Source organism: Harpia harpyja, chromosome 6, assembly GCF_026419915.1.
Source record: "Harpia harpyja isolate bHarHar1 chromosome 6, bHarHar1 primary haplotype, whole genome shotgun sequence".
In the NCBI taxonomy this organism is placed as follows: domain Eukaryota; kingdom Metazoa; phylum Chordata; class Aves; order Accipitriformes; family Accipitridae; genus Harpia; species Harpia harpyja.
The window spans coordinates 42,250,763-42,277,791 of record NC_068945.1 but is presented as its reverse complement, the minus strand read 5'-3'; the positions used below and the strand labels follow the sequence as shown (position 1 = coordinate 42,277,791).

The 27,029-nt window shown below is 44.3% G+C and overlaps 1 protein-coding gene and 1 long non-coding RNA gene across 4 annotated transcripts in view; one reads left to right on the top strand and one right to left on the bottom strand.

Moving 5' to 3' along the window:
• MET (MET proto-oncogene, receptor tyrosine kinase) overlaps positions 1–1,268 on the bottom strand; it is a 91,392-nt gene extending 90,124 nt beyond the window's left edge. Inside the window, exon 1 of one of the 3 annotated variants that reach the window (XM_052790114.1) lies at positions 1,150–1,268. The gene's annotated coding sequence lies outside the window, so the exon portion shown is untranslated. Of the gene's footprint in view, positions 1–575; positions 826–925; positions 948–1,149 lie in introns of those variants that run through there. The other 2 variants (XM_052790118.1, XM_052790115.1) reach the window with 2 other exon arrangements.
• A 6,910-nt stretch (positions 1,269–8,178) lies between these two features.
• Positions 8,179–14,698, top strand: LOC128143553 (uncharacterized). The gene is made up of 3 exons (XR_008235792.1): positions 8,179–8,235; positions 8,979–9,121; positions 14,525–14,698. It is a non-coding gene; the product is annotated as an uncharacterized LOC128143553 (long non-coding RNA).
• Positions 14,699–27,029: the final 12,331 nt, after the last annotated feature.

The window sequence follows — 27,029 nt, the reverse complement described above, 5'->3', positions numbered from 1 at the left end:
GCTAGCTTTTTGCTCTCGCAGTGTATGATCTGTAAACATTTAACCAGCTCTTAGAGAAACATGTGAGACACTTTATCTTGCCTGATTATGTATCCAAATCCCTCAGATCTCAAAAAAAAAAAAAAAAAAAAGAAAAAAAAAGACACCATCCTCCTTTTGCTGGTGGACAATGCAAAACACCTGTAGGAGGAAAGCAAATGAACCACCACACATGGCTTAGGTTCTTTGGGAAGAGCGTGCATTGCAGCTTGAATAACCTCCCACAGGTTACAAACGCACGGTTTGTTAAACATCGCTGTTCCTTGATTATTAATCCCTATTTTAAGACGTATGTGCAAAACTTCCAATTTCTAAGGAGCGCATTTAGCATTTATAAAGCCAAAGACCACCTAATTCAATGCCGACACGGAAACAGCGATGGCATGCCATTACACGGTGCGAATTATTTACCATTTGAAGCAAATCCTGCTTTTCAAAAATGGGGAGAGAAAAGCCCAAACCGCAATACGAGCGCAAGGCAGACGGTGAACGCCGCACGACCATCAAGTACAAATCCCCAACTTGGGGAATCCTACCGGCTCGCCCCGAGAGCTCCAGCCTCACGGAAGGCGGCCGGCCCAGTCCCCGCGAACCCCCACCTCCGAGCCACCGCTTCTTTCCCGGTTGGAACCGAACTTCCCCGTCGCTCTTGCCGACAGCCCCGCCGCAAGCAACCGCGGGGGCTGCTGCCGCCGCCAGCCCCGCTGCGCGCTCCTGCCGCGCCCGCGGAGCGGCGAGGGGCGGCCGGCGGGTAGCGGGGAGCTCCCCGGGGAGCGCTGCCCGCCCTGCCCTGCCCTGCCCGCGGCAGCGACTTCGCGGCCGTCCGCCGGTCCGGGCGCCCTGTGGAGCCCGGCCGGGCAGGGGCGAGCCGGTGCCGGTGGCTCACCTGCCCCCGCGGCGCCCGCCCGGCGCGGAGGCTGCCTGCCCCGGGGAGGGAGGGAAGGAGGGCGGGCGGGCAGCGGCGGCCCCGCGAAGTTCCCGGGCGGGGCGGGGCGCGGCACGGCACAGCTCAGCTCAGCACCCGGGCCGCTCGTCCCGCTCCCCGCGTCCCCGTCCCGGCCCCCCCCCGCCCCGGCTCGCCCCCTCCTCCCCGCCGTTGCCGGTCCTTACCGGAGCGGAGCGGGCTGCGCGCCGGCACCGCCGCCGGAGGCGCGAGCGCTGCACCCCGGCGGGCTAGCTCCGCCGTGCTCGCCCAGGCACCCGGCACAGCCCGGCCCAGCCCGGGCGGGGCGGAGCGGGGCGCAGCCCGGCGCACCTCCGCGACCCCGCGGCGCGCTGCCCGCTCCCTCCCGCCCCGCCGGCGACAGCCTCCCCGGCCCCCCGCTGCCCGTCCCTACCTGGGGGCGGCGGGGGCTGCGGGCCCCGGCGGGCGGGGGCTTCTCTCCCTCCCTCCCGCCCGGCACCTGGGCTGCGGGGCGGCTCTGCGCGCCTTTCCCTCCGGCGCCTCCGCCGCGCTGGTGGCGGCTCCCAGCGGTAAATCAGCCGGTCCCCTCGGCTCCCTCCGCCCCTCCGGCGCGGTCCTGACCTGCCGGTGACTCACCACATCGCAGGAGCCCGGGTGCGCGGCGGGGGGAAGCGGGGGGAGCCTGCCTCCCCCTCTCCCGGCCAGGCTCCCCCAGCCTGGGGGCAGGAGGGACGGCCGTCGCTCCCCAGACGGGCAGCAGCACCACGAGGGGACCCTTGGTGGCCCTCATCCCGCACCCGGCGCTTTTCAGGCCGAGCGGGTGCGGGCACGGCCTCCCGCGGCGCTGGGCACCGCCGGCTGTCTGGGCCGGAGCGGTGCGAAAGCTTTGCCCTGGGAGGACTGGACTTGGGCACCCCCAGGCTTGTCCCCGGACCCCGCAGGCTGTGAGGGAGCCAACGCGTTCACCCCGCGTTGCCCCTGTCGTGGTGCCAGTGCGGGCTGCGCTCCGAGTATCTGTCCACGTGTAACTGGGAGCAAACGACCTCGCTTCGTCTAGACCATCGAATAGCTGCTTCCGACAGGGTACTAAACGGCACGGGTCGGGGTCTCTCCCTCGCAAGGTTTGCAAGGCAGACGGCGGTTTCATCTTGCGGAGGCGCTGGGAAACCGAGGCACCGTGCCATGCCATGTGCACTTGCGGGGCTGCTGGGGGACTGCAAGTCTCAGCACCGGGGCCTGCACCAGAGGACCCATCTTTTTTTTGGTAATGAGTTTCAGCAGCTACTGATTTAAACCAGATTTTAAGTGAAAGGCTCCATATTCCAATACGAGTTATTGGAGACATCTATTTTCCCTTTGCATGCTTCCTTTTTTGGCCCCAACTCTGCTCCCCTTAATCATGCTGTTTAAACCGATGAATGTTTTGCATGAGTAAAGTAAGAGGAACTGTAAGAAACATTGCCCAGTTTCATGATTAACCATGGGAAAAATGTCAGACCTTACATCAAAACACTTTGGAAGGAAAATTAAATAAAGTATTGTATGTATTTGGTTTAGGCCTGGGGTGTCACCGGGATGTGTATCTAGACAAAGCTGTACATCAGAACAAAATGCTTTTAAAAAGCAGTTAGCCAGCCTCCTGCTAATCTGCATCAGCAGCACTTTCACAATTTGTTTATCTGTCTCCTCTTTCTTATGGGCTTTTTGGCACTAGTGATGAAGACATCCAACCTAGCTATAAGCCAATTCTCTGCAAAAACAAATGTCTGATCGAGGCAGCGTGTAACCTTTTATGTGTTTAACTACTTGCGAAATTCAACAACAGGTAGCAAGAAAGGCAGCCCATTTCAATAAGAAAGATGTAGGAAGGCTACAGGTGAGGTTATACTTATTGCCACCTCATTTCATGTATGTTAGCAACACACTAAAAATTACAGCAAGTGAGAATAAAAGCAGTCCCTTCTCCTGCTCCCTGAAAGATAAAATTGCTAAAAACTGACCAGCAATACAGATGTTCTGACTGATCCCATCTCATTTCTTTGAAGTCCCTGGAAATCTGTCCGTTTACTTCAATGACCTTTACTTCAATTAATACTCGGCAGTAGTTAGAAAAGGAAGACTGAGAAGCAGCACACACAGTGCCAGCCCCCAGAGGGAAAAGCGTGGTTACGGCTAGATTGTACTACTCACTGGGTTTCAGTTAGTGATCAGTTAATCAGTGTGTATCCATACAGTTACACCAGATTTGGAAGAATCTTCCCTATTAGCTTTGAAAGAGAGTGATAAAGATTTCAGTCTGGTGTTCAACCTCTTAAGGACAGCCCTGCATGTTATCAGTTCTCAGTCCGCTCCTCAGTTCCCCGTGCACCTGACCGGGCCGAAGAGCCAGCGCCCGAGCTGTTATCAGTGGGACAGCCTGTGCTATTCTAAAGCTAACAAAAGGATTGTCACTAACATAAAAAGGAGAAACAGATGTTTCCTTTCCATTTTGACCATGCTGATGCCATGTTATTTTAGGTTAGCCGTATGAGACAACTACGCTGCAGTGGGGCTTTGATAATCCTCAGATGCTCCCTTCACTGTGCTTGCAATGATGTGTATGCACCATGAACAGCTTCTCAGAGGCTTGAAGCACCTTTAAGGTGCAGGAACTGGTGAAAAACTATGACCTTCTTATTTATCATCCTGTTTTTCTTGTAACTTTTCCTCGCTTCTCTCCCGTCCAAAAGGAGCTGGGGCTCAGCGCTCTGTTAAGGCGTCTGGCATAAGTAAGACGGTGTGGCACATTTTAGAAAGCTGACGGCAGTGGAAAAAACAATTCAAAAGTGTAAAGGAAAGTCTGTTGGTGTGATCTATTCAGCAAGAGAACTGGAACGCACCGGGGAGAGTATTGGCATGTGCTTCCCAGCCCTGACGTGTTTCGAGATAGGGACCTGATGAGCAAACACTATCACTTGTCCAAGGATACAAACATACAGTTAGAAAAATGAATTGCAAGGCTATGTTTAAGTTAAACTTTCAAACCTACAGATGAGGAAAGAAAACACAGGATGATTTATATTTCTGTGTATTGGCAGTAGCGCATCCCCAATGCACTCAGGGGCCCAGTTCAGTCCTATGGGTTTGATTGTGACTTGTGTTCAGAGCCTAAGAAATGATTTATCATAACTACAGCTAGCAAAATGGAGTCTAAAGACCAGACTCACCTAGGTACCCAACTTCTACTTAATTTCAATAAGGAGAAGATATTTAAATATCTCTGTAAAGCTGGCTCTAACCACTGTTTTTAGACCTGCAGCATCAAACATGGGTCTACTATGCATTTCTGCAAGACCACACTACATTACATGGCACACAGCTATATGGTACCATCAGTGGATTTGCTTTTTGTCCTCTGCTGCAATCATTCACACCTTTGGGAGCAGATATAAAATGCAAATGTCATTGTGACACTCCAGAGACATCTGACTTAGTGGGGCTTACTCATGAGTAAATGACTTCACAAGGAGCAAGACAGTGGAAAGGAATTAATTTAATGCTTAAGAACACACGAGACAAAGATCTCTAGACCTGAGCTTAGTAGTGGTGGGTGTCAGGTACCCTCCTGCCGCAGTACCCTGCAATGTGGACTGACAGTAGCTCGGTCTGAGTCTCCCTGGAGGGTGATACACAAAAAAAGAGCCTTAGATGACTACACCCAACCCAACTGCCTTACAGACCAGTGATCCAAAGGTAAAACATCAGTGCAACAGCCTGCTGGGCTAATGTGTAACTGTAATTCCCGTAGACCCTTGTTTACTGGAAAGCAGCCTGGCTGCAAATGCCGGGGGCAGCTCAGGGAAGGGACTGTGCCTGAGGCACATTTCCCTGTGACTACTTTGTCCCTTCAAGTGACTCTGACATAAGCTGTCTTTCACTGCCTTTCTTGGGCTCAAAAAGCACATAGTGGGCAGGGACAGACGGTGTTGACTGGGGGATTGGGCTCTGGAGAATGCATACCCGTGACGGTTGTTCTGCCTCTCTGGAAACCAGGCTAAATACCACAATTGCTACTTAGAACTGTAGGCTCCAAAGATTTGATCATCACTGCACTTTATGGCTATTTATTAATTATCTAGGCATTTATTAACTAAGCCCATAGATTCTGCAAGCGAAATAAGTACTTTCTTATTTGTTTGTAAGAGGGTCAACAACGGCACCAGCAGAAATTTCAGTCTGTGGCTGAAGGTTGCAAAAGTCCTTTGCAAAGCCAGAAATAGAAGTCCACAGTTAGAAATCCTAACCTCTAACCACTGAGCTACCCTGCGCAGTTCTCCCTTTGTATGGAAACACAGATCGCAACCAAAGGTGTTTCCACTCATTGCACTGTGGATCACAGGTGATTTCTTTTCTCTATTTATTGACTGAGCAAAGGGAAATCCTTTGTTTAACTTAATGGGGTTTTTCTCCGTATTTGTCTTCCTGGTCGTAAATGAATGTGACAACTGAGTGATTCCAAAATCCGAAGGGTGCAGGCAGCAACTAACTGGATTACTTGAGAATGGAGGAAAATATGGATGGGGTTAGTGCATCTGAAGTCTGGATTGCCATGGGTCTGTGTCCCTGTTGTGCCAGCCCCAGAGCCTCAGTGACCACGTGGGAAGCTGGTACCTGGCATGGTACAGGAATCCAGCAAAAATTAATCACTCCAAAGAACAAAGATTAGTTTACAGATAGAGCAGCTCTTCAAATCCATCTGCTATGCAGTAACATGAGTGCTAGTGCCTGCAAAAGGACAAGGTCAGAGACAGAGGAGGAGGGTGGGCTTGCAGCAGCCGAGATTTACGTTAGTTTAAACTGAGGAGGCACCTCACTCTCTGGAAAACAGCAGGGGAACTGGGAGGAGATAGTGTGGATTGCAGCACTGCTCCCCACCGTAGCCCTTGCCTCCCTTCCTAGTGGTGTTAAAATATGTTAGATCCCTGAATGAGTATCTCTGAACGTACAAAACCAAGAAATCATTTCAGGGGTGGAAAGCTGAATGGTCTTTGTGATTCTATGCTCACATCCCTGAAGTGGATACAAGTGCAGTAGCCCTCGGTGCATTCACTGAGCTCACACAACAGAAGCAAAGGCTTTCCAGCACACGCTGTAGAGAACTTTTCTAGCATAGCTCATCGTGAACTGCTTCAGGCAAAGCTCAGTGGCAAAACCCAAACCTAATATCATATACATGCCACTTTGGCACAGTAGATTTGTTTGTATAACTGGAAACGAACCTGAGGGTATTCAAAAGTCAGATATTTACAAAGTGAGGAATTTGCTGTGTATTATATTCATATGTTCACTGGTATTGCACATTTAGTTGTCTTAAAACGCTCCCGTAAGTGTACCTGTTTCTTGACATTCTTTTCAGTACATTTTAAATATACACCCCCCCCCCCCTTATTTTGACTGCAAACCCGTTGCATTTGTCTTGTAGCAAAATCACTCTGCTTATGATATTTCCAGGATTATTTTTGGACCAACTGCTAGAAAGTTTCCAGAAGTCTCTTTTCAGTCTGATCCCTGTGACTCAGGTGCAGCCTTTTTTTTCCTTCAGTTTGCTGTTTGTGTTTACAAAGGTCATAGCAGCCAGATCGTTAGAAACAGAAAATCTGCCTATTTAAAAGCACAGGGACAAATCCTGCCTCCAGCTATGTGTGCACCTGGTGAGCAGGGGAAGGGTGTGACTGTACTAACATACATGTGAGCACGCGTGAACAAACACAGTCCTGGTTCAGCCTGCTTTTGAAGGACATAAGCTTCACTAGAAATAATCAGATGCCTGAAGTTAAGCACATACCTAAGTTTGGTGATGAGGAGTGCCACGGGCGTTTGCAGCCTGGTTTCTGTGGTGTGCTCATCATTGTAGGTCACGAGGCAGCTCTGCAGTGTGCCATTTGCACAAGTATTGCTGTTGGTGAGCTCCTGCAGGTTGAAAGAGAACCGTCACCTTCAGATTTCTCCTTTGTCTGAAAGCATCTCAGAATGCTACTGCCTAAGGTAGTGCTGCTGTAAGTGCTATCTCAGAGGAGTGAAACTGAGACATTTGAGGAAAAAAAAATGCCTTTATTTTCTGCTTACTTACTTCTTGCATTTATAGCACTTTGCCTGTTATCAGATTAACTCGAAGATTTTTCCTCAATAATTTTTTCAACATGTGAGAGAGAGGAAAGCACTTTAAAAACAGAAATTATCATTGTAAAACTTCATAAAATGCCAGGGAGTACATGAAAAAATAGATCCTGTATCGATATATTTCCTTGGCATAATGTTGACCAGGCATCAAGTGGAAAGAAAGGAGAGGCCTTACAGAACGTGTTTGGTAATGAAATCAATTGCATACACCAATGTTTGCAGGCTTGGGAGCTTGCATTTTAGCTCTCCATAACTACCAAAGTGGAGGTCTTTGGCAAAACCTCAGACTGATGTAGCTTATAGTGGGAATTTGCCTGGCATGCTTAGTTTTGGAGAACTGTGTCTAGGTTTCATCATCATCTTTTCACCACCTCTAGGGGCTTATACACAGAATTGTTTGTTGGTTTGGAAAACCTGTTCCATTAGGCACATATGAGTGTATCAAATTTGTCTTCTACATGGCCATGAAGAAGAAGAACACAGTTCTAAAAACTCATTGCGGCTTTTTACTTAGTCTCATTAAATATGATCTATTTCCCAGATGTGGTTTAGAATGTGTTGCATTTTATGTACAGTACCTATGCTGATACATTTTTAAAAATAAAGAAATGTATTCTGTGACCAAGCCAATTTATTGTAAGTCAGACCTGGATTTGGTTCATTATCATTAAAGAATCTGCATTTTAAGTTCACTTTAGAATAACATTGTTGATTCTGTAATGATGTAAGTATATGGTATTTGCCAAAAGCTGTATTTCATAAGGCTGATTTAAGATACAGCCCAACTCATAAGAATCTTGATAGGAGATTATTCCTTTCAATAACTTTCATAATTTAATTAGACACATGTGCTGATTATGAATCTAATACTATGGAGAATGAAGTCAACGTTAAAATCCCATTATTTTAAATTAGGCAGGAGCACACCCATACTGTGTAGCCAGGAAATATTTATGCCCTTAACAATATGTCTATACTGATAGCAATATGTTTCTTCAACAAAAAAAAAGCAAAAATCAGAGTGTCCTTGTACTATTATCAAAATTTTACCATTTATTTTCCTTTGGGAGCTAGTAACACTGCTGCGTAACACCCAGAGAGAAAGCACGTTTAACATACCAGCAAGGACTCAGGTGAGTTTAACGTTTAACTTTGGGAACATTTTCAAATCAAATGAAACAAGGAGTTTCTGGGTAATACTGAGCCAAACCAAAAGTGATTACTTCAGCACTGTCATTTTATGTTTCTCTTTCTACCTGCTGAGAGTTTTTTAACAAAGGCAAAATTCAAAGTTAAAATGTGGGTTTTGTAAGAACACCTTCCTGATTTCGGTCACTTTCATAGATTTAATTTTATCTCTAAGAAGGAACAAAAGCACCCCACCAAGAACTGGGCAGCAGGGAAGAGGGGACCAGTAGGACAAAACCCATCCAGCTCAGGAGATTTAGCCATATAATGAGTACATCAGAAGTGAGGAACTGGAAGGTGATGCTTTTTTCCAAATTAAATTGCAGTACTCGCCCTGCCTATCTATCTGCCCAGCCAGCTGCAGAGGGCCAGGGAAGGCTCAGGCATCGTGTGCTGCTCTTCACCCGGCTCGGTGGTAGCTGTGCCTCTGTGCCAGTCCCTCATAGATATGGTGACTGTGTCTGCCCTCGGTTTGGCAGGGGTGTTTTTAATAGCATGCTCATTATACAGAAATATTTTCATTTGACAGACAATTTAAATGATCCTATAACAGCTGCAATTACCATCAGGACAAATCCAGCTCTGATTGACTCCCACATTAGCTCCCAAAGTTTGACTCCCAACTAAGAGACAAGAAAGATTTTACCCTTTCTTTCTTCTTTCTTACATGCGCTCTTCCCCCTTATAGCTGTCTCCCATGCTAACATACTGAAGAACATCTCAAACTTCTGCTGTCTTAATCTTCCCCCAAAATCACTGCTGAGAAGTGCTATTAGCTTCATTTTACTGACAAGGGACTGAGGAAGAGAGAAAACCACTGTCTTGTCTAAGGTAAGACAGGAAGGAAACTTCTAGAGGAGCAGAGGGAGGAAAGTAGGTCTAATATAGAATTATCTTTCTGAAGGTCCAAAAATCCTAAAGAAAACTTTTTTTTTGGATGCCAAATATTTTTTTTTTACTCAAATAGGTCAGGGAGGTAAGCCGCATGTGAAAATAAAATTAAAAAGACAGCTTTGAAATTGGGACCTTGAGTTGTGAAGCTAATTCTGAATATTTTTGCCAACGTTGTGTTGTTAATCTATACATTTGTAACTTATTTGCTCAGCCAGCTGCTCACATGACTGCTTGTTTGTGAAATCCAGGGATTTTTGTCTGCAACCATTTCTTGAGAAACAGGGAAGAAATCAGAGTTATTTGGATCATCTGCCTTGAGCATCTTGGTCACCAGATGAGGGAAGTCACCTCGGTCGCCCTGGTCAAGTCAGCTTGTGAGGTCAGCTGGCCACTTTGAAGCATCCAGGTCACTTCAGCCCGTCCTCTCAGTCCCCTGAGAAATAAAGGATCAGTTCTGCAAAACTCAGAACTTATACTGAAGGCAATGCAGGAAGATTGGCCATTCATTGGGGGTTTTCAATTTCCTCTGAATGTGCAAGCCTAGACAGATCTTTTACATCTTAAAGTAGTTTTTAATGCTTTTCTCAGAGCTGAAATGTATTGCAAACATTTTGCTGGTATGTGTTAGTGCTCTTTAATGACAATAATGATGTAATAACTGTTAACATTATCTTAGAAGGCTGTGATGTGTCTCATTGCACACATCCTATTGGCATTAATCAGGGAAGAGGCCTAATCTCAACCCAAACATGTCAGGGGAGTGGCTGGGGTGGAGGTGTGGCTGGAGATAAAAAGGAAAGGCTGCTTCTTTCTAGGAAGGAAAGGAAGGTCTCCAGCCCCATCACCCCGCTGTGGGGTGGCCTCCGCGTTAGGGGTGGGTTTGCCTCTGCTCCCAGCCTCTTGCCTCATCTGGGCAAGACTCAGCTCATTTCATGTGCCTTTTGAGGTGCCCAAGGTAGGGATCTTGTCAGTCTGGTCTCCTTTTATATTAAACAGCAGCACAGATAAAAACGTCTGAGAATGTAATTCAGTGCATCTAAAATACAAATCGCTTTATTTTTCTTCATCTACTACATTCAGGATGCAGGACATCTAAGCTTCCTATCTGGGTCTCAGTTACAGATGGGGAGTCAGACAAGAAGAGCCCAGCTTTTTGCCTGGGGTGCTATGAGGGAAGCACCTAGGCAAATGCAAGCGGTGGAAGTTTCAAAACCAATTAATTTAGATCAAGACTCAATGGGAATACTCCTGCTAAGTTTTGTTATCTCCAGTGCTGTCCAAGAGATTTTGAAGCAGGTCATTTTGGTTTTGAGGGAGAAAGCAGACAAAACGTACAGATAAAAACATAAAACCCCAATACTTACACAGCTCCTGAATTTCTCCTAAATTTCTTGGCTCAAGACTGCTGATGTTTTTTCTCATTATGAAAGGTAACATTAGACCTCACTGTAGAGTTCTGTCTCTTTTTTTTAAGATTAAAGATGCGGCAAAGTATACAGGGATAATTTCACTAGTTGTGATAATTAGTAGTTTCATTAAAGGTATGGCTAATGAGATACCCTTGGACTACCGATCTACTTCTGCCACAGTAGTTTTGGAGATAGCTCTTAAATGGACACCAAGAGATGGCAGAGATTTTGGCTCATGGACCACCTTGTTTCTCTTCTGCTGTTCATATCCTGGCAGTTCCAATAGTCTGATCAACATTTACTTTACATGGAGCAGGTTGCCATTTTTTAAATTTGAAAGTTTCCAGTAAGGGATTTCCTAATCAAACCTTGACGTTTTTTCACCAGCTTGAGTGTAAACCTCACATGCCTCTTTCCTGGATGGGAAGCATCCTCCGTGCCTTTTCCAGGGATTCAGAGCTGGTTCTGCCTGTCCTGATACTCCTGCCCAGTCTTAGAGCTGAGCGCCGCTGCTCTGAGCACCTACGGGTGGGTTTGAAAGGCTGCAGAGACCTCCCTCGGTCAGAACCTGTGATTTAAAGGCAGGCCAGGTGTGAGCATCTGGAAGTAGGTCTGAGGTGGCGGCGTGCCTGGGGCTTGCAGCTGGACACAGGTGACGAAGCTCTGAGGAAGGCTGAAAGCTGTGCCTTAACCGGGTTTGACCTGAGCTGCTGGAGACGGGAGATGTTCACAGAGAAGCTGAAAGACTGACTCGGACAGAGGGGTGAGGTGTGTCTTGCAGATGCTGAGACTCATTTTAGATGTCTGCGTGTTTCCTGAGCTGGCTGACGGTATCAACTACACCTCCATGCAGTGTGGCCTGAGCACCCAGCTCACACGCGGACACCTGCAAGTAGGCACCTCCGGGCGGGTGCCTTCAACACTGGGCTGTCTGGAATGGCAAAAGAGCTGGGACCATGGCTGAGATGTTAAGTGTGGGCGAGATTACCCCAGGAGAGAGACCAGAGAAGGGGATTAAGAGGCAGAGCCATGTGCAGAGCTGGAGAAGGAGAGGAGAAGACCACACTGAGGAGCGGTCGGGAGAGAAGGAAAAGGTACAATCTCAGACGTGAGTTTCCGAGAAGAGGACTGTAGCTGCCACGGAGCCTCACCGGTTGTTTCGGAAGGAGGGGACGGGTCAAGCTAGCTAACTGTGCAGCTTTTGCTCCGAGAGGTGGCTAGGAAATCCCAGCGCCGGCTCTGCTGAGAGCAACGCCATTTGTGTGTTCATGGCCCCACATCCCTGACATTTATTGAAGGGCTTGCTAGAATAAGGGAGGAAAGCTCATGTTGGATGTAGAAAAGACTGGAATTGATATACTGTGTTTAAATAAGATCGCATTAATTAATCATCCTCCTGGGAATCCGCCAGATCCCGACGGATGCGGTCTATCCAATCGCATTAATCTTCTCCATGTGACGGCAACTCTGTGCGGGCCACCCGGCTCCGCCGCAGCGCAGAGCCAGCAGCCAGGGCGATGGCCACCACCCCGGCCCTCGGGACGGAGCGGAACAGCCCGCGAGCAGCCTCACGGCTGGTGCGAAGGCAGCGGCAGCCAGGGAATTCAAAGGAAACCACTTGTTGAATTCTGCATGACCTTTTCCTTCATTGGCAATAGGGGTGTTGTGTTTGCTGGGGAAGACTAGAACAGGACAAGAGCATCTCTCCCTTTAGGTGTTCTTAGTAGTTCTGCATCCTTAGTGTTTTTAAAAATATGATGCAGATATGTTTTCATGCACATAGGCACATATTTTGTATTCCACTTTCTAAAGAAGGAGCTTTTTATTGAAGAGATCTGATATAACCAAACATAGGCCCAACATTCAGTATTTTTGCTAAATAACAGACTCAAGGCTTTCTAAATAAAACTGAAATAGGGAAAAATTACCATTAATTTTTTATTTTACTTTTACTACTGTAAATGAAAGTAGGTTTTGAGGACTGGCCGATTTCAGGGTGGGTTGTTCTGATTTCTGTGCAGGATATGATCAAATCTGAATTCAGCATCCTTCACAAGCCTCTGTAGGCACCCCAGCACTGAACACCCAGGAACATGACAGATGCCTCACAGGAAGCCAGCTCCTCATCTTTACACAACAGTTTCTGCCTTTTCTTAGGAAAATAATTTTTCATTGTCAGGTTTTGGAAATGAAGGAGATATCTCAAATACTTCCCCAAATTTTTCAAAACTGAGGTGATAAATATCACAATGACATGCAGATATTTTAAAAGAAAATTAATGTTTCAGGGTGCGATACTAAGAAAACTATGACACTGCCACCTCGTGGATTCTGAGATAATATCTAGATCATATTTTACCATCATTATTTACATACTGGCATAAATGTGTGTCGCACTTCATGGCCAAATAATAGCTCATTTCTTACCCACAGAATTTTGAAATATAGAATACATATTTTTGTAAATATTTAAGCTTCTAGTTATATATACGAGCATCTTACTTTGATTTATGTAAACAACTCTGTAAGTTAAGTTCCTAATGCTTCCTTTCTGTTTGAAAGTTAGGAGGCATATTCTTACATAAGTAGTGCCTTAAAAAGCAACAGTAGTCTAAACTTGCCAATTAGTTCCTCTATAGAATCTACAAAAGCTAATGCTGTATTGAGATGGACTGATTCTTGCACACTGTGCCTGGGATTTAATTCTTCTAAAATTGTTGAAAGCTGCTAATATAAGGAATAAAAGACTTCTCCATGTGTAATTGTTCATTGTAATATAAACTGAATTTCATAATTCACCTCTGGGGTATGTGCGTCCGAGGAATCCTTTCACCTGCGGTCTTCTGGTATATAAACAACATGGACTGAGAAGTGGTTTATTCTATTGGACCCAACGACTCAAGAAAGAATGAAAAAAGCACCAGAATCTCTTTTTTCCTGAAGGATCTGAACCATCCTGCCAGCACATCACCAGTGACTGCCTAATGAATCAAGGCATGAGAAAAAGAAAAAAACATATTATGGCAACTTCAGTGCTGTCCTTGCTTTTTGAGTTTACCAAGAACAGCACCAGGACGCCCAAATCCCAGACGTGTGGGAGCCAATAACTGAAGCAGAGCTTCTTGTAAAACATTACTGCAGCTTGATGTGCAGCATGACTCTCTTCTGAGACCAAACTATTGGCAGCTGTAATAACTCAGTGATATCAATATTTGTATCAAGACAGCTCTTCCCTTTAGGGGAATGAAAAATAGCACTTCTGCATATTTAAAATCAGCTACGAAGACATTTGTGAAAGAAGAGCTGTGGTGCTATACAAAGACAAAGCAGAAGCTAGGGGAAGGGCCTTAAACAAACAATGCCTGAAAACTGCTTTAGTAGAAAAATGGGAAAACAGACACCATCACTGAAATAAACTCCATTATGGTTCATATTTAAGGCTAGACAGTGATTCATACTGTTTCACTAGACTCAGCATGCTGCAAAAGGCACTTGAAATAATTAACACTTAGAATTAAACTACTTAGATTTCACATCATCAAACATTTAACTTTCTGTAATTCCCTCTGCAGCTGTGATTTATTTGCATTTATTATTTTTTCTATTTACCAGTTCTCAGTTGCTTTTTAAGTTGCTCATACTTCCTTCTTCTGTAAGTCTGAACACTGGCTTATTGTTTTGGTTTTAGCTCTTGCATCTTACTCGTACACTTCTGCTGGCTAGTTAAAAAAATGCATTGCATCAAATATGGTCCTCAAATTGCTGAAAGGAGTTTTCTGTTTATTTCTTTTAATCATTGCTTTTGCCTTACTTGTTATTCATAACATGCTTACTCATTACTGCAGTTGGATTGTTTAATATTGGCAAGAATATCACTAAATATATTTTTCCTATTTCTCTCACAAAAAAATATTCATTTTGTTTTGGTAAGGTTTAAGAAAGAACACATGTGAAGAAGAAGTCTCATTATATCCAAAAGCTTGTATCAAGAAATATAGATTAGAGTCCTCAATATGACAAAAAGTCAGTGAATTTGTGGAGACAAAGGCCCGATAGATAACTTGAGAAGAATAGACCTGGGAAATATTAGAAAATTCACCAGCTTTGACAAAATGCACTTTGAAGGTATGGTTTCACTGGGGAACTTCAGAAAGTATTTATAGCCATAGCAATGAAGGAGAGATCCAGGGAGAGGCACTGACTACATAAATATATAAAAATTGCCACTTTGGATCAGGACAAAAGTCAAAAAACCCCACCAAACTTCTGACATTCACCCACAGCATACTTTTGGGGAAGAAGCACAAGAATAAGGCAAATGTACAGGGACGTTTTCCCCAGTTTTCCTGCCCAGTTTCCAACAGTCTGTGGCTGGAGAACTTCCTGAGCCAGCTGCTGATCCCTCAGGCTTTTGTTTCATTGCTGTTGATGGACATTTCTTTCACCCATTTTTCCTATCATGTTTTGTACTTGTGTATACTTCTGGCCTTCAGCGTCCTCTGCCAATGAGTTCCACTGTTCAACTAGAATCTGTGTGGAAAAAAACCTGCAGCACTTCCTCCTGTATGTTTTAACCCCTCTGTCTTGTCATTTTGTTTGATCTCTTCTCCTGTATTTTTAGGAATACTGAATATTTTTTCCTTATATCTTTTTTCTCTGTGATACTTTCATTTCTTTGTACCTCTTACATTTCCCCCTCGTTGTCACTTTTCCAAGCTGGCAAATCCTAATCAATTTAGTCTCTTTTTTGAACATCATCCTTGACACTGTATTCAAAACCTTTCTCTAGTTCCACCATGTTTTAATGTCAGTCCCAGAAGCCCATGAAAACAAATTTTTTCCCAACCAATAAACTTTCCTTAATAGTAATGTAATGTTTCAGATTTTGAGAATATACAGGTTTCTTTTGGAGTATGTTTTCATTCAAAGTTATCCCAAGAGTTCATCACTCAGGTCTCAGAAGCCAAATTAATGCAAGCTGGGTGTGAACTGCACACCCACATGTGCACAATTGTTTCTTCATTGTTTTTACAATTTATTGCATGTATCTGGCTGCATAATTCCTAGCCCTTGTGCTTTCTCACTCAATTTAGGGAGAATTTGTTTATCCCTCAAGGGAAATTATGGGAAAGTACTAGCAGACTATCAGCTTTCGACTAAGTTAGTCAGCATCCTTGCTGCAAAATACCAGGTTAAAAAAAAAAAAAAATACAGGTCTAACTGTAGTCTGCAGTGGGATAATTTACTTGCTCTCAAGGTACTTCCAAGGAGGGTAACATTTTTTGTTTGTGTGTGTAGGTGGACTTTAGGGTTAAAATTTGAATAAGAGCTTTGGTTTATACTGCTGTGTCTTCACAGGCTATTCGGGTGAATATTTTTACTAACCTTCTGAAAATTTTGCTGTTATTACCCTTCCTGTGGTTGGTATTTGTTGAAATAGTTAGAGTGAGAAGCACAGAGCATTCTTGGATTAAACCCTGGAGTAAAGACAAAAGGTGCTGGTCGACACCTCTGAAAGGAGCAGGGGGCTCGGAAGAAACCAAGTGCTTGGATCTGCCTCCTGTGGATACCCACCAGTGCTGTTAAGCTGACATAGGCCCCCTGATTTCGTTGATGAGCTGCTTTTCACAGAGCTCATCACCTCAGGATTCAAAACATAAAGCTCAAGCTCCTGTAATTGCTGAAAATGAGATTCACCGCACCTAATTTTGAGAGTGTGAAAGCCTGGTATGTAATGTAAACTAGTCAAATCATATCCGTAGTCAATGAAAAGAGATGGATCCATCTGGAGAGCAACCATTCTGCCTACTTTAGACTTCACTTCTAGCATGCCCTCAGCAGCCCAGACAACACCTGTAGAGCTGACTTCTTAGAAAGTTGGTGTTGACGGTAGGTGATTCCCATCCTGAGACCCATTGTGGGCTAATACTCAAACGGAAAACAAACTTACTTGCAAAAGGACAAGACTACAGCAAGTGAGAAACCTAAGGGGAAACTTGAAACATAACCTAGCCGGTCACATTATTCTCCTCAAGAGAGCTGGAGTCAGCTCGTAACTGCACTCCTCACTTAAAGTATAAAGTCTAGGAGTGGAAGGATGGTCGTAACTCAAAGTCTTAAAAAAAAGGTACAACCCAGAAAGATGTAAATTAAAAGGATAAGTCAGCAATGATTCTCGGAGAGCAGATACCAGACATCATACGTAGCTGTTTGCAGCTTCAGCTTTTCTTTGACATTTTTCAGAACCGGTACGTATTTACTTCCCAGCAGCTCTGGGAGTGGACGTGTGGACATCTGCTCTGGCATGGTTGGGTTCAGAGACAGGACGAAGTGAGGTGCTCCTAGCAGCATCCTCAGAAGGCTCCAACCCTTCGCCTTCGTTACCTTCCCCCAGGGGCACACCTTACCTCTCAACGAGCAGGTTTGGTCCAGGGCGCTGGGAGGCTGCGCGGCTGTGCTGCAAGGCAAGGCTTCACCATAAATAAAACAGTCGTCGTGGGGCTAGCTTCTCCTTAAGGCAGTGGCTCTTGTTCCAAGGCTGACTCCCAGCACTGCAGGATGGAAACACATCGGTTAATGCAACACTTCACATAAACTGAAGAAACTACCATAATACTTCAGAGAGTGGAAAGATACTATAAAAGTCTGTTTGGAGGCAAGATGACACCATAAATTCCAGAAAGAACCTTACAGGGCAAAAATACAGAAAGAAACTAAGAAAATAAATAAAATGCTTAAGACAAAGTGAAAGCCAAACAAAACTGTAATAACTGTGAGAATATTTTGAATCTTACAACTGTAATTAACTATTTGAAGAGGCACAATGTTTTTGATAAAAGCAGTGAGGGCTTATGTGATTAGACAACCATAAAACTAGTTTGTTGCAGAGTTTGATAACAAAAATTTTCCTGATAGACATCTGGGCTTTAAACAGTATTTTGGAGAAATCTGAGTGCTGGAAATGATTTTGGAAGGGTGTTACAAAGAGATTTCATTGTCTTGCTTCAAGGAAGTCAGCTTCATGATTTTTGTTATACTTGGCAGTGCTTCATTTTAGAAGGGAAACTTTGTAAATTTGAATAAACAGAATCTTTTTTAAAAGTGAGTTTTGAGGAATGATTTAGCAATTTTTTGTGGCTTACCTTTTGTTTTCTGGAGGAAAATATACTGTCTCCCAAGTAAACGTCCTTGGTTTCCTAAAAAGAACATTGTTTTCTGCAAAGATGATGCAAATATTATAACGACGGACACCTTGAGCTTATCACTGCTCATTTTTTAGTTAGCCTAAATATTAGTTGATTTTTTATTACTTGAAATAAACATTAGAGTTTAAGAACAGGAGTGATTACTGTCATCTCAAGTCTCATCTTGCCATTTTGATGTTCTGTTTTAGAAAGAAGTTCCAGGTAATAATTATGCACTTATAACTGACACTTCCATGATACATTCTAACCTGTGCTCTAGAAAACACAGGAAAACACACACAGAATAAAATTATGCAGTATCAGTTGTAACCGGTCTATAATCTACAATACCAAGGGACAGAACTACCTGCAGGTCGTCTTTTTCAAGGCACCTGCATGATGGGCCACCATTATACTCATCACTGAATCCAATCTTTTCTTCATCACAGGAAGGACATCCCAGTTTAAAAAGAAGCTCTTTTTTTTCTGAGTTCCTCTGAAACAGCACCAAGAGACCTGTACATAGGTATTCCATAAAAAGGTTCATAGAGGGTGTTGTAAGACACAGCTTGGGACTAGAGGGATTGTCTTCAGCACATTTACATGCTGGTGTCTTTTTATTTGAAATTACCTTTATGCTTAGTACAAATATATATAAAAAATATATATTTACACACACTTCTTTTTTTCCAGATGAAGGGAATGGTATTCAGTAAATGGCCGTTTATGTAATCTGGCTTTGTTTGAATGTGAAGACTGGAGAGCCTTTTATGTTATATAGGTACATAATCTAATCCTGCCATTATTATTTGTTGGCTTTCTGTATAGCTAAAGTTCTGATTACATTTCAGCTGTAAGGATGCAATTAAGTTCATGGATAAGACTTTGCTGCTGGCTATCCTGTCTTGCTTTTCACAGAAGCATTGCTCTTGTTACTTTAAGAAATACGAGAGATGAACACATATTATTTCAGGCAGCCATAGCATAAGAAGTTTACAGAGTTGAGTTATTTACAGCCATGAAACAGGGAGTGGTTGTTTAAAATTTTACTCCCTGAAGCAATGTCGCTGTAAGTCTGAATTTTTCTTTCTTTCTAAAGAACATAATTACATTCTCCCTAACACCATTGCACCATGAACTGCGATGCTCTGACAGAGGAACTATTTCTCAGAGCAGAAGGATGGCCCCGCTGGAACTGCTCAAGGGAGACGTGAGAAGGTACAAGGTTTGACAGTGTTTCTGTGGTCTGAACATGTTCACTTGAAACCGGGCTAAGACTTGAAATGGTTTCAGAAGACAGCAGTTGATGGATGGTTATACCCAGGACTGAACCTCTTCTTCATGTTTTACACCACACAACTTAATGACCAGTGTTGTCGGCAATAAGGAACTGCCCTTCTTGTAATGAGCTTCATTATGAACTGTAAAATTGCCAAGAACCTTAAATATTTTGACCTGTTATAGTCCATGCCTCCTTAGCTCTGTTGTTGTCAGTACTTGGCATAGCTAATCTAAAACTAGCTTGGAAACAACTCTCAGGACTGGAAACACTCACAGTGAGTTTAGTGGAGATGTATCCTAGGATCCCCAAGACATTCAGAATTCAAATCTTCTTTCTCAAGATGGGTTTTTTTTTTGCTTGATCACATGCATATACAACAAGGTTTAGGAGGACAGCACAGTTCAGTTTTGTATCGTGACAGTAAAAATACACATTTCTGTGTCATAGCCACCTTAACACGATCTTCCGTTCTTACTGGTATAGCTCTGCTTTGCATAATTCTCAAGAGAAAGGGTAAGACAATAATCAATTGTACCATCAGAAGGAGAGAGATTGGAGATAATCTTCCAGAGACTCCTGGCACAGGAGTTGGCAGAGACCTAGCCAGTACTGTACAGCCACTTTCCAGATTGTCCCATCCCTGGCTGCCAGGCTTCTTGCCTGCTCCTCTGAACTTCGGCAGTGCACCCAAGGCTGAGTTACAAGCCACATGCACTCACTCACTGCTTCCTTACTTTCTGGGAGTAGGGAATAGAGGGTGGAGATGGCGGGACCATCACACCCACTCTTCAGAAGTGGCCAGCACACCTGGTTAGGGGTGTTACACACCACTGGTGCATCTCCCTGCAGAGGGGAGGCAGAAGTCAGTTGACTACCTTCTTTGAGATGGTTTGACTTTTCTGCTATAACTTCTACCTACAATGCACATGGATGGCAGTATTATCTGTTTTTTTTGTAGGATGTGCATTATATTCAAGAGGTATTAGCTTGATTTCAAAGAGAAATTAAAACGCAAATTGTACTGCTATAGATCTTACTATTTATGTGATAAAAACACCCCAAATGTGCTGAAACAAAACCAAATGGAAGAGTGCAAATGTTCAACAGTATGTAGCAAAACTATAGAGTACTTGGAGTTTACATTCTGAAGCTGGGAGTCGGCTTGAAGATGGATAAAACAATACCATGACATATTCCTGTTGTTTCCAGTCAAGACAATTTCTTCTGCCTATCCATAGTCTATTTTAAAATGTACCTTTATTTTTTCTCTACTACCAGCTTTATTCAAATGTAAATCTATCGACTTTAGCAGAGTTCTGATATTTATCTCATTTCCTCAGTGTATTTTCCAGTCTTACGCGTGACTTTTCTCTCCTGAAAAACCAAGGAAGAAAAACCCACCAAGGTTTATTATATGCAAACTGAAGCTCAGCATCTGCAAATTGTTGCAGGCTGAGGGGGTATTACTGGGTGCTGACCCTGTTTCAACACCCTTTCACAGGCCTCTGATGTTAGCTTGTTGTCAGATAGAGTGCTGGGCTGGGTGGACCTACCTCTCTAACATGGTACAGCCTTTATTATATTCTTCTGATTGCTACTCTACTGTTAAATTATTTGAATCCTCTGTTAGAGAGACTAATCTAACTAAGCTATTTTTTAGAGTTTGAAAATACTAACATGAATAACAAAACCCAGAATAATTAATGTATTTTTCCCTAGTAAAAGACCAATGACCAAAATAGAAAAAACCGCAGCAAACTCCCTTCGTCCTTATCCTGCAATGATATATGGCTAAACACAAGAAAGAGAAATGGTCAGTCTTTTTACATGTGACAAGAGAGTTCCTACTGGATTTATCACAGCAATACTCCTTTGACGAGCCAGAAATCATGGAGGCATCCTAGGGAAGAATTTTTGTTTCTGGAGAGAATGGTTAAGGTCACTGGGAAAACAAAGAAGAAAGCTTGTATTCATGCTGCTGCTACTAGAGCCTCGGATTAACATTTGGGGCTTTAATTTGAGCAGTGTCAAATACCATAGTGCTTAGAAGCAGAAGTACAAATATTTGTACTTAGAATTAAGGCTTTTATTCTTTTACCAAAGCGTACGCACTTGTACATTTTTAAATATAGAATCACATATGAGATAAACCTGGCAGCCTAGGATGCTAGAAGATTGCAAGGTACCACATCCAGGGTACCACCCTGTGGGCTGGATGCCTGGAAACTTTGGCTAAGTTAGGAGCTGGGGTCCCCCCATCTCATTTCTTGTAACGAATCTGGAGAGCTTTCCTTCTCTTTTTGTTTGGTAGCTTGGCAGTCTGGGGACTCACCTGAGGTGGGGAGGATCAGCACTCAGATCCTTCCACTGTCTGGTGGGATGGGACTCCAGATCTCCCATTTCCAAGGTGTTTCTGGCTGTTCTCTCCTGTGCTTTTTCTTCTGTTCAGCATTGCATAAATATTTAGCATTGTAAGAACAGCAAATAAACCTTTCACGTGGGCTGTAGGAGAGGCAGTCTCTGCCTCCTCTGAATATTTTATGCATGTGATCAGAAGCATCCTCAGATGGGAAGAACTGAGAGCGCCTTTATTTAGATGACCCAGCAGTCCAGTTGATAGAGTTGGAAGGTCAGAGGCTGCCACTGCTGGGGAGAATACTGGTGGCACTGGATCATTCATCTGGCTGCTTATGGCTTTCCTGCAGTTTTACTTCTGTTGACAGGAAAGTACCTCTGCCATCCCAAATAGTTGCAAATAAGTACTTAATCAGAACATTAATTAAGATACCAGCATCTTTATCACAATGTGATTTCTATGGGATTAAATACATTCCTAGTTATCGAGTCAGTTCTCAAAGGATGGGCAAAGACCACAGTACTGTGGTGCTACATATGGAGCAGTGCTACTAAGATTTAAATGAAAGATGTGTGCTCAAACAGAACAGTGTTGCCAAAATGTAGGTGGTTCTGGTATACTCCTCTGCAGAAATGTAGAAAGGCAGGAGGTTTTTCTGTGTGTATCTATCTCTAGTGTTAAATGGAGGTTTGAAGGACGTTAATTTGGGACTTCAGGATTCAGTTAGGAAACTCAGTCCCTGTTGTGAAGATACTAAGTGGAGTCAAAGAGCTTTCGCACACATCATAAGTCAGATTGAGCACCCAGTTGCTTGGACTGTGTGCATGCCTGTTTCACATAATGCAAAGCGTCCTTGCAATTGTACCTGTTCACTTGTGGGCACCAAACAATAAAGAATAGCTGTCTGACGGCCTGCTTGGCCTTTAGCTGTTTTTCTAAGCCTACAAGGCAAATTTGGCCAGCACGGTGGGAGAGCAGCTCTACCCAAGTAAACAGCCTGATTCAGTTTCTCTCTTTTGCCCACATGAAATGTGCATAGGAGGGACTCGGCAACCCCCATTTTGGAAAGCACAGGGTTCACAAACAGCAGCTTGCTGCAGAAATACACTGTGCTAGTGAGGAAGGCTTTTTTTTTTCTTTTTTCATCCAAGATATAATGATCTTTCCCAAAGCATGACGTTTGTTCACCCTTTTTGGACTGGCAATGCTGGCACTCCTGGTTTCCAAAGCTGTTCCAAGGCATAGCGCTCTCATTGCCCTGATGGCTGTGGCCTCTCCCGAACTCCCCGGATTATCCAGGGTACACAGCGCAGGGTCTCCTGGGGAACACAGCGCAGCATCCTGCAAACTGCCCCCATCACCACCGGCCCGGGCTGAGGTTACTTCTGCAGAACAATAGGCTGAGCTGTATTTCACTGTCAGCACGGTGACAAATGGTGGCCTGCTGAGACTCTGAGACATATGTAACTTGGCTGGCAATCAATGGCAAAGGTCACAAGTTGTCGTCTTACATCTTAAAGCTCAATGAGAGGGTTTTGTGCCATATTAGTCTCTGTGTATTAAGTTTCAGCAGAGAGGGGGCAGGGGAGGAGGAAAGAGATTTTTATCTGGAGTTAGGTGATGTTAAATGTTCTGAATAATTAGATAAGATTGTGTGTGTCAAACTCTGTAAAGAACAGATCATGTTTTCCGATAAAGTGTCTCTGATTCCCTCTGCCTCCCTGCCTTCCAGTACATACATGCATGCATGCACACACACGCACTTTTAAAGTGGTTTCAGGGCTCATTAAATAAGCCAGGCTGATAGCTCTAGAAAATGTCATTCTTTCTCAACGGGGCGATGAATCTGTGCTCTGCACATTCTTGGAAGTCTCAAAAAGTAGCCAAAGTAAGTGAAAATTCACTTTCCATGGCTGTTCCTTTTATTCTCAGCACGGAGCTTTTAAAGCCTGACTAAGCACCTATTGCCTGGGCAGCGTCCCAGAGCTTACACCACAACTGCCGCTTCAGCTCAGTTTACTTTCAAAACTCCTATTGAATTTCCAAAGCGGTGTGCAAAACTTACGAGGAACAGGCGTATAAGGATACCCACAATGGACTCCTGGCCCCATTTGAAAGGAGCCTTGACCAAATCTGAGCCATGGTGGAAAAACCTGATGTGAGGATGTGATTATGCAGGGGTGTCCCCATGGGCTGCAGCTCCTTCTGAGACTGGAGGAGAAGCCAAGAGGAGGACTGGCCTTACCCCTTCTGCCTCAAGCCAAGTCCACCCTCACCCCAGGACTTAGCTCCTCCTAAAGGAAGGAAGATACCTTCCTGAGAAAAGTGGCATTTTGAACATTTCTTTTATTCATATCCTCTCACTTCTCTGGCTGCCGTTACATCAGTGTTATTAAATTGGGATCTGTGGTAGTTTATCAGGCAGAATGCCTGAAAGCTCTGGGAAGCAAATATATGACAGAGGTAGAAACACCAGGGAAATCACAAGAAAATCATTAAGATGAAGAATGTTTTAAGACAGTGCCACCACTCCAGAGGCCTACCAGCCTGGGAAGACCACAGGTTAGCTTTTTTAGTTCATCACAACCCAGTAAATCAGGTGTCAGTAGAAGCTAGCAAGTGTATCTAGGGGTAGACTTGCTGTCACTCTTTCCAGACAGATACCTTCTACAGCCAAGTAAGTTTGTCTTCTGCAGCCCACTCCCTGCAGAGGGAAACATGGGGAGCATCAGTTCCCATCTGCAGATTGCAGAGGAGCTGTTGCATGGAGTGATAACCTGAGCATCCTTCTTCCACGGTGTGGGTGACGGCTCCAAGCAGGGAGGCTGTGTACCCCTTTCCCGCAGATGTGTTGGCTGATGGCTCCCACATGCGATGGGGTTACAGAGTCTCTCGCGTGGTCTTGCTGCAGTTTACTCCTCACATATCTGCTTGGCAATAGTTTTCCTTGCTCTGGGGCCTGATTACTATGGAGAAAGGTGGGGTGTTGGACTTTGGTTCAACTGCGTGCTGTGGTGGGCTGTGACAGGAGCCTCCAGGATGTCTGTGAACGAGTGCTCCCCATGGTCGGTGCTGCCTCGTGGCCAATTTGGGGCACCCACGGGGCAGCCGTGCTATGGCTGGTTGTGGTACGTTATGAGATCTGAGACCACCATACTCTACCAAAACCTGATGAATAAGGGAAAAAGTGACAGCAGCCGTCCATATTCCCTTCCACAGTTGTTTTTCCAGTGCAAATAGTTTATGAGTACAAATAGATGAATGTTAGGCATGACATTCACTCCTTCGAGCTCATACTTGCCTGTGAATCACCAAACTACTAGACGAAGAGCCGTATATACAGAACAAATCCAGCACCCGATGGGTATGCAAGGCCCCGGGTCAGGGCAGGCCCTTGCAGCATGCGTGGAAAAGACTGTGAGATGGCACTCATACATAAGCGATTCTCGTAAGGGATGCTGAACAGGAATAATGTCAACCCCTGCTCTTTCCTGACGGGAATTTTGCGCTTCGTATCGATGCACCCTTGAGGAATTGAATACCATTTGGAAATATCTATACATACACGCGTAGTGCTGCTAGGGGAGCAGAGGGAGGATGTGGAGGCGAGTGGGCTCTCACCTGTCCCCCAGCTGCCACACAATGAGACGATGTGAACGAACAAAGCCGGTGCTTACAACCTTACCCAAGGAAGGATAGATTAAAATAAAGAGAAAGATAATACTTTTGAAACCAGGGCCATAATTACTATTTATTTCAACAGCAATTTGCCTTATTACAGTGCACAGCATTTGTTACCTAGGCAACAGGTTTCTGTAGAGGCCCGGCTCAAATTAAAGTAAATCAGGCAAGATCTAAAGTCAATATCAATATTATATTTTAAAGCCAAAAGACTAGAGAGTCAGCAATTTCACCTAAGTGTTGTATTTTTTATTGTTGTCATAGGCAGATACAAGCAGCACAGTTTGCATCCAAGTAATACTTTTCTCTACTGTGCCTGACTGATCTTCGTATACATTTGCAAATAAAGTGAATTTTAGAGTCCTGTTCTTTCCTGAGGAAATAATTGTGGACATGGATGAGTAACGTGCAATACACTGCTGCAGCCGTGTGTAGAAGCACCACTGATGTGTCTAGCCTGTTATTTTCATTCCAAGCCCTTGCTTAAGCCCAGCCTCCACTTTGCTTATGATCAGGTATGTGCTTTGCCGTGGGCTCAGATGGACATTCAGCGTGCACTTGGGGAGGAAGGCTTGAGTCCCGTCCCTGTCTTGGTACCTGCACCCTCTTGGGTGACCTGAACAGATGAGCATGGAGGATGTCGGGCTCCCTGGACCAGTCTGCAACCAGAGCTTATTCATGGATTGCCCTAAGCACGGGTGCTTTGAGTGAAACTAACAGGCAGGGATATGGATGGAAAACATCCATCCATGGTTGCAGAGCATGACATGAGGGTCAATGTCCTCATGCTTGTCTGCAAGCCTGTCTTAATCTCACAGCGTAAGCAGAGGCCAAACACTAGTTTATGAATTCAAAACCGGTGTGCAGTTTGATGTTTTTCTCATCTATCAGTAAATAATTAAAGAACTAAACATTTACAAGTGAGATTTAGGGAATAGTGTGCAGATATGCTCTCAAATGTAGCTTTTGTGTGAGAGAGAGTTGTATTTTAGGACTTTCTCTTACCTGCAGGAACACTGGAAATGTAAATCAGTGAAGATATAAAATTTTTAGGAAAGGAGTCTGACTCCAGCAACTCTTTTAATGTCCAAGGCAGAATGAATATAGAAAGATAGAGTTAAGCACTATGAACTATAAATATATTAATCTCTTTATAAATTCTGCTTAAAAAAATGCTAGTCAGCATTCACTAGACAGCTTGGAAATGAACCATTTACCATTCTAACCTTTTTTTTTTTTTGCACCTTTTCTCATTTGACTTTTGCTTTTCTGTTTTTTGTAAGTACAGAACATCTGTAAAAAACCTGTCTTGAAAGTTTGAATGGGCCTAGAAAAAGTAATAGGAAGTTTGTAGTGAATGGCAATGTAGGAAGGCTCAAATATTCCCCTCCTTTAGACAGCTCTGCAACTATAATCCTTTAATGGGGGATTTTGCCTGCAGATTTTTGACCTATTGTACAGATTTGACCAGCTATTATAGGCTTTCCTCATCGGATTGGGCTTCTACTCTTGGCAAGCCACCGCCTTTGTTATCTAACCCTTCCTCAATGTACCTCGGTCAGCCTTTCTCCATCTCAGGGCTGCTGAAACATTAGGGCTGTTGTAGCAATTACGGACAGACTCCGTGGCTGCCTGTCTGTCCCGGTCACCTGTCCTTCGCACCCCTCCGCCGAAGGCAGTGCTCGGGCAGGGTGCCAGCCCGCCAGGCTGGAGATTGCTCTTGAGACAGTCCCCACCTTCTGGTGACACTCTTGAGGGCTGTGCCATTTCCTCTTATCCTGCCTCTCACACACTCTCTGAGAGTGCTGAAAAATCATGGGGAGAAAAGAAAGGTCCTGACTGTTAGAGCCATTGGGCAGCAAATATTTTGCTGGAAGAACTCCATTAAGATGCTGCAATATGACCCGAAGGTAGTGCCCACTTTCTGAGAGCC